Genomic DNA, 8,134 nt, shown 5'->3' on the forward strand with positions numbered 1-8,134 from the left:
GTCTCTGTCCTTGAGGGGAGCAGCTGTCTCCCTGTTTTCTGTTGCATCCCAGGGCCTACATATGGCCCTTACCCTCCAGCCCCATTTCTCATGACTCCTCAGCCTGGCATCTCTGAGCCAGCCACACAGGCCTGCTGTCAGCCTCTCAGGTTTGCTGTTCTCTCTCCTCGGGGCCTTTCCATATGCTCTCTCCCTGCCCCAAGTGGTCTTATTGACCAGCTCCTGCTCCTTCTTCAGCTCTCAGTTTACCTGTCACTTCCTCCAGGAAGCCTTCCATAAGAGCCCTGGTCTAGGTCCTGGTGGGTCTCCCCGCACCTGAATTTCCCGACTGTATTTTAAGTATTTCTTCACTTATCTGTGTTGATGAAAATAATCAATAAACAATCTTTATAGGAATAGAAAAGAGTTTTATTTGAGCCAAACTGAGGACTATAGCCTGGAAGACAGCTTCTCAGATAACTCTGGGGAACTGCTCTGGGGAAGTATGGTTTTCAGCACCGTTTTATGTCTTGTCAGAACAAAGAACATCAAACAAGTCAGGGATATGTTCCTTCAAGTTTTCCAAAAAAAGAAGAAGAAAAGATCAGCACATACACAGTAAGTCAGTACGGCCTTGGCACCTGGGAAGGGAGTCTTATCAAAGGAGAACCAGCATTGGCGTCCCACGAAAGGAGGCATTTCATCTTTATTTTTAACACAGACATTCTTTACTTCTGGTCAGAGTGCCCTTTTCTTTCATAATTAAAGCAGATGTGCATTGTAAAGGCCCCAAACAGGCTGTTCTAGTTAGCATAAAATTCAAGCTAACTCATGTATAAGCCAGAATGACCTCCCCATACTTCAATATGTGAAAATTCCTTTTGTCTTCTGTGTCTCCCACCAGCCCATCAAGCTCAGAAAGGGTGGGGACCATGTTTATCTAATTTGTATCATACCCTCAGTGCCCAGCACAGGGCCCATAATAGACCAGGAGTTTAAGACTTGGGGTCTACAGAGGAGCCCCCAGGAGTTCAGGAGGGTCCCAAAATCATACAAAAATGTTTGTAGATTTGTAGTGCATTCTTTCTAGGAGAGGGTCTCTTTTTTTTAATCATAATCTCGAGGGGTATGCAATGCCTCCCCCCAGCCAAAAAAAGGTTAAGAACCACTGTGTAGGCATTCCGTAAACACTCACTTCTGACTGGATGCATCCATCTGTGAATATAATTGTTGATACTCAATAAACAGTTACTGAATGGATGACTAAGCCACTCCTCAGGGTTAGGGCATTTTTAATGTTTTCAACCTATCAAGAAAAACCTCAGAAGAAACCTTTGTCGGTAAATTTAAGGTGCCCTGACTCTGTGGCCCTAAATACCCCTCTCTCCAGTGGGGCTCATAGCCTAAGACCAAAGTTTCACATGCTCACAACCCCTGCCAGAACCCCTCCCCTGTCCCGAAATCCACCTACTGCGCCTTTGCAGCCTGTCAGCTGAAAATAATCCTGGTGAGAACAGGGGTAGCAGGAGCAGAGGAAGGATTCCTACAGGAGCTCTGACGGAGGGAGACTCTGCCCCCTGCTGGCCGCGCGGCTCCCCTTCAGCGACCCGGCCAGGGCTCAAAGAATGAGGTCAGAGCGGGGAAGAGGAGAGTGAGGCGAGGCAGAGGGGCTAGGGGAGGGGGCTGCCCCCCAACTGGGTAGACTTTCCCAACGAGATTAGGCTTTGTCTTCGAACAAGTCAGGGGCGGTAGCTTCTGTTTTGAAGCCTCCACCGCTTCCCTTCCCAGGGCTCCTACGGTCTACTCCCAAATTAGGAGTTTGGGGAGGGCAGGGGGTTTGTTGGGGGTGGAAGTCCTTCTGGAGCTCAAGGGAGGTCCAGTCACTCAAACTTGGCTTTCTCATCGATCTCTTTTCCTGGAGCCTGGCTACTGCCGACACCTTTGGATCCTGAGCCAATTCTCTGCATCGCCTACACTTGGCTTGTGGTGTACCAGCCTCCCCGCATCACCATGGAAACAAGAGCCTCTGCATCCATCCCAGAACTGATTTGTGAAGCTATGAGAAGAATCTGAATTTCAGGGTGGGGTGCATAAGAAGGGCAAAGAGAAAACGTTCACAGAAAATTATGGAGAGAGGGAGACAGACGTCAGGGTGGAGGAGGGATTGCTTTATAAGCGATACTGGAGTAACTCCTACCCTGTCAAGCTTCGTTGAGAGACCATAAAAGCAGTCTTCTCAAGGGCTATTGGTAAGTCCAAACTGAGCAGCTCCTCTCCACAAGCTGTCCTTTGTAGCCGTATAACCTTGAGTGAGTTACTCAATCCCTCTAAGCATTGCTTTTCTCATCTCTAAAATAAAAATAAGAGCAGCACTTACTTCAGAGGGTAATTGTAAGAATCCAATGAGGTAATGCATACACAGCCCTTAATATAGAGCTTAGCACACAGTGAGTGCTCAAAAATGTATTGTTGCACACACTTATGTTTCTATATTTAGTATATGTCTCCTTAGCTAAATCGCCAGCCCTTCAATAATACTTGAATACTTTACGATTTCCAAAGTGCTTTTACACACATTCTCTCATTTGTCCCACCCTAGTCCTGAAAAATAGAGAAGAGATTATGCTCCCTACTTGGTAGACAAAGATGCAGATTCAGAATGTAAACTTGCTCAAAGTCTCAGCTCTAACCTCGTGCTAAAACAGAGTTATGTAGAGCCTGGGTTCATTGCCCTCTTCACTCATCTCCTTTCTGTATCCCTGCACAGTGCCACAGACAATCAGTGCCTTGTTGTTTGCTGACATTGATCCTGGAGCTGGAGTCTCTGAGAAAAGCTAATCCTGAAGTGTGGGCATTGGGTTTGACCATGAAGGAAGCAGAAAACTTTTTTTGATTAGGTTTATTTATTTATTTCTTTAATGGAGGTGCTGGGAAGTGAACCCAGGACCTCATGCATGCTAGGCATGCACTTCTACCACTGAGCTATATACCCTCTCCCCCTAGAAAACTCTTAACTGAGTCTATAATTTAAAACATTGCCACAAAAAGGGAGGGACTGCTAACGGTTTGGGGTTTCTTTTTGGAGTGGCGGAAGTATTCTAAAATTGATTGTGGTGATGGTTGCACAACTCTGTGAATGTACTAAACACCATTGAACTGTACATTTTAAGTGGATGAATGTATGGTATGTGAATTATATCTCAATAAAGTTCTCATTTTAAAAAGTCCCACAAATCAAATGCTAGGCTCAGATATGGCACCAGTGAATTCTACCAAACATTTAAGGATGAAATAAAGCCAGCTAGACAAAAATTCTTCTAAATAATAGAAAGAAAAACTCTTCCCAATTCATTCTATTAGGCAAGCATAACCTTGACACCAAACCTTATAAAAACATTATAAAAAAGGGAAATTAAAGTCATGATCACAAATGCAAATTTCTAAGCAAGATAGAAACAAGTAACATTAAGCTGTATATAAAAAGGATAATATATTATGACTATGTTCACCTTATTCCAAAAATGGCAAGGAATTTTAACATTTGAAAATCAATGTAATTTACTATATGAACTCAACATACGAGAAAAATTGAATGGTTTTGTCCACATACATGGACACTTGATTTATGACAAAGGGGGCAGTGCAGAGCGATAAACGCAGGAAAGTGTTTGGTAAAATTCAACATCCATTTATGACTTAAAACAATCAAACCTAATTAACTAAGGAATAAATGAAAACTTTCTTAATTTGATAAAGAATAACTTTGAAATCCCTAGAAGCAAATATCATACTTAGTGGTGAAATGTTGAAAGCTTTCCCTTTGAGATCCAAAAAAAATGTCCCCTATCGTTTTTTTAATTAAAAAAAAAATTTTACACCTTTATTGTGGTATGATTCTTGTACAGTAAACTACACATGTTTCAGATGTACAATTTGATGAATTTTGATAGATGTATACACCAATGAAACCACCATCACAATCAAGATAGCTAACATTTCAAAAAAAAAAAAAAGATAGCTAACATTTCCATCACTTCCCAGAAGGTGCAAATTTTGAATTCTCAGTTTATCCCTTCCTATGCCCTTTGCCCCGTGGTAACCATAAATTTATTCTCCATGTCTGTAAGTCTGTTTCTGTTTTGTAGATAAGTTCATTTGTGACCTTTTTTTTTAGATATAAGTGATATCATATGGTATTTTTCTTTCTCTTTCTGACTTACTTCATTTAGAATGACGATCTCCAGGTCCATGCATATTGCTGCAAAGGGCATTATTTTATTTTTTATGGCTGAGTAGTATTCCTTGTATATATACCACATTTTCTTTATCCAGTCAGCTGTCAATGGACATTTAGGTTGTTTCCATGTCTTGGCTATTGTAAATAGTTCTGCTGTGAACATTGTGGTGCATGTGTCTTTTCAAATTATATTTTCCTCCAGATATATGCCCAGGAGTGGGATTGCTGGATCATATGGTATCCTACCATTTTTCTATTCAGTATTGTTTAACATTATTCTGAAATTTTGAACTAGAATAATGTAATGTGCATGAAAGCAAGAAAAAGGAATAAACAATTTGAGAAAAAGAAGGAATAAATTTGTCAGTATTTACGGATGATACAATTGTGAGATAGAAAATCCTGAGAAATCTACACATAAATTATGAGTTAAGAAATGAGTTTAGCAATATTGCCGAATATAAGATCAATCTTCAAAAATCAATATTTCATGTAAATCAATATATCAGCAACAAACAAAAAAAGTAAGTTTTAAAAGGTACCATTTACATTTGAATTTAAAAAATCAAATATCTAAAAATAATTCTAATGAAATATATTCAGGACCTCTAATAGGGAAATTATATGACAATATTAAGAGAAATTAAAGAAGACCAAAATAGAGGGATATATCATGTCCCAATACCGTAAAGACGGCACTTCTCCCCAAACTTATCTAGAGATTTGCCCCATAAAATCCTAACAAGGAAAAAAAAAGTCCTAACAGGGTTTTTTTAATGGAAACCGACAAGCTGATTTATAAATTTATACAGAAACTCAAAGGGTCAGGAATAACCAAGACTCTTCAAGAAGAATAATATGTGAGTTCTTGGTCCAGCAAATATCAAGACTTATAATAAAGCTATAATAATTAGGACAGTATGGCATTGCTACAGGATATAGAAAGAGGCCAATGGAATAGAATAAGGAACCAAAACAGAAACCCACACATATATGGACACTTGATTTATGACAAAGGGGATGTGCAGAGCAGTGAGGAAATGTCTCCAAGGTATATGTAAAATCACAATAGATAAAAATCAACTCCAGGTGAATTATAGGTATAAATGTAAAAGGTAGAACAATAAAGCCTTTAGAAAATAAGATAGGAACCTATCTGCATGACCTTAGGATAGGGAATGACTTCTTAAACAGTATGCAAAACAGAAACAGCAAGCCTAAAGGAAAAGAATGATATATTTGACTATGTTACATTTTTAAAATATTCTGTTGATTAAAAACAAGCAAAACATTAAAAAGATGAAAAGGGAAAGGAAGAATATTATGATTTTTTTTTTTTTTTTTTTTTGGTGAAAAGGTAAGCCACTGAATTGGGAAAAATACATGCAAGGGAGAAATTAGGTCCTAGGGCTGCAGGGGTCAAGTGGCAGCACTCAACCACCAAAGGCCGGGTGGGAGTGGCTACCATAATGGAGAGCATATTCAAAGCAGAAATCAGACGTCTGACTGACAAAGACCCATTACATAGATTGATGTCGATCATGGTGTTCCTAGAAGTGAACTAGATAGGAAGCCTACTAAATTCTTACTTGATCTGTATAAGCAGAAAAGGTCTAGGTCAGGTGATCAAAATTCTAACTTGAATCATAAAAGCAGAGAGTCATAGCCCCTCAGTCAGTTCCTAGAGTTGAGCCACTTAACAGACCCAGAGCCCTTTGAATGAAGAAGAGTTTGGGTCTTCTTGAGGAAGGACCTCAGTACACTGCCAAAAATTTGGACTGTTCATCTTTCTCCTAGCCTTCCCCAAAAGGACCTATGGCCTTTTACCAGAGTCACTGTGCATTGGGGAAAAGGAAATAGTCAAACTTTTCAGGGACTACAGGACACTGGCTATGAAATGACACTAAACCCAGGAGACCTAAATTTTCACTGTGGTCCACTAGTCACAGTAGGGGCTTCTAGAGATCATAAGATGATCAGTTAGGTCTATCTCACCCTGGGCCAGTGAATCCCTGAACCCATGCTATGGTTGTTTTCCCAATTCTGCAATGCATAATTGGAATACACTCAGCAGATGCCAGAATACCCACATGGGTTCCCTGACCTGTGGGTTGAGGGCTATTATGGTGGGAAAGACCAAGTGGAAGCCACTAGAACTGCCTACTGCCTCTACCTAGGAAAATTGTAAACCAAGAGAAATACCGAATTCCTGGAGAGATTATACAGATTAGTATCATCAAGTTCTTGAAAGGTGCAGGAGTCGTGGTTTCTACCACATCACCATTCAACTCACCTATTTGGCCTGTGCTGAAGACAGATGGATCTTGGAGAATGAGAGCAGATTATTGTAAGTTTAACCAGGTAGTGACTCCAATTGCCAGATGTGGTTTCATTGCTTGACCAGATCAACACATTCCTTGGTGCTTCGTATGTAGCTAGTGAGCTGGCAAGTGTCTTTCTCCATCCTTACCAAAAGCAGTTTGCTTTCAGCTGGCGAAGCCAGCAATACACCTTCCTGGTTCTGTCTCAGTAGTGTATCAACTGTTTAGTTTTATGTCATCATTCAGTTCACAGGGATCTGGATCACCTTTTGCTAGGAAAGGCAGTCTCATGTTCTCAATCTTTCAACCCCCATTCAGCCCCATAAGAATGGACCTTGGGCCTGGAACACTTTCTTACCAAGAAGTAAAGAGCCCATACAGCCTGCGCTGGGCTTATCACCTTGTGTGGGAATATCTCTCTTTGTTTCATGCTTATTGTGTACTCCTTTGTTCTGCTTAAGCAAATGCATCAATAGTCCTCAGGCAAAAAAAAAAATCATTGAATTATACACTTGAAAAGGGTGAATTATGATATGCAAAATATGCCTCAATAAAGTTGTTTTAAATGTGAGATATAATGCCTGTGTTGGAGTTCTCCAGAGAAACAGAACATATATATATAATATATATTATATACTATATATATATATATATATATATATATATATATATATATATATATATATATATATATATAAAATCTCCATCCATCTGATGTTTGGTCTGAGTCCAAAGACCAGAAAAAACCATTGTCTCAACTCAAGCAGTCAGGCAGGCAGGAGGAGTTTCCTCTTACTCAGCCCTTTTATTCTATTCATCAAGTTGTCTAACATAAATCAGTTTAGAACATTTTCATCAACCCAATATGATCTCTCATGTGCATTTAATATTAATCTCCCCTCCCCACCTCAAGTAATTTGTAGCTTACTTTCCATCTTTACCTTTGCCTTTTCTGGATATTTCATGCAAATGGAACCTTACAATATGTGGTCTCTTATATCTGGCTTCTTTGAACAAGTTTTTGCATTTTATTCACGTTGTAGCATGCATGCATAATCTGTTCCTTTCTACTGTTAAATAGTATTCCGCTGTATGGAAAGAGCATATTTTGTCTACCATTCACTTGTTGGATAAACTTCTTGTTTCCAATTGGGCTATTATGAGTAATGCTGCTAAAAACATTCTTGTGCGAGCCCTTGGATACGCTCTCATTTCTCTTAGATTGACATCTAAAAGTGAAATTGCTGGATCACTTGGTAAATTTATATTTAACATTTTAAGAAACTGCCAAACTGTTTTCCAAAGTGGCTGTATCATTTTTAATTCTCACCACCAACGTATAAGTGTTCCTGTTTCTCCATATCTCTCCAAAATTTCTTATTACCTATATTTTTAAATATGGCCATTCTATGAAAAACAATCCAAAAAAGCTTTTCAAAATGTTCAGTGAGGAGGCTAGAGATTTTGAGGGAAAACGACCCTCTCTCAAAAACAGATTGCAGTCCTCCAGCCGGCAGAGGGCGCTCCAAGCCAGGGCCTCTCCTCGTAGTTCCAACAGTGGCATCTTTGTGAGATTCCCGTTGCTAGGAGACGGAGA

The sequence above is a fragment of the Camelus ferus genome, chromosome 12 (genome assembly GCF_009834535.1).
Source record: "Camelus ferus isolate YT-003-E chromosome 12, BCGSAC_Cfer_1.0, whole genome shotgun sequence".
NCBI lineage: Eukaryota > Metazoa > Chordata > Mammalia > Artiodactyla > Camelidae > Camelus > Camelus ferus.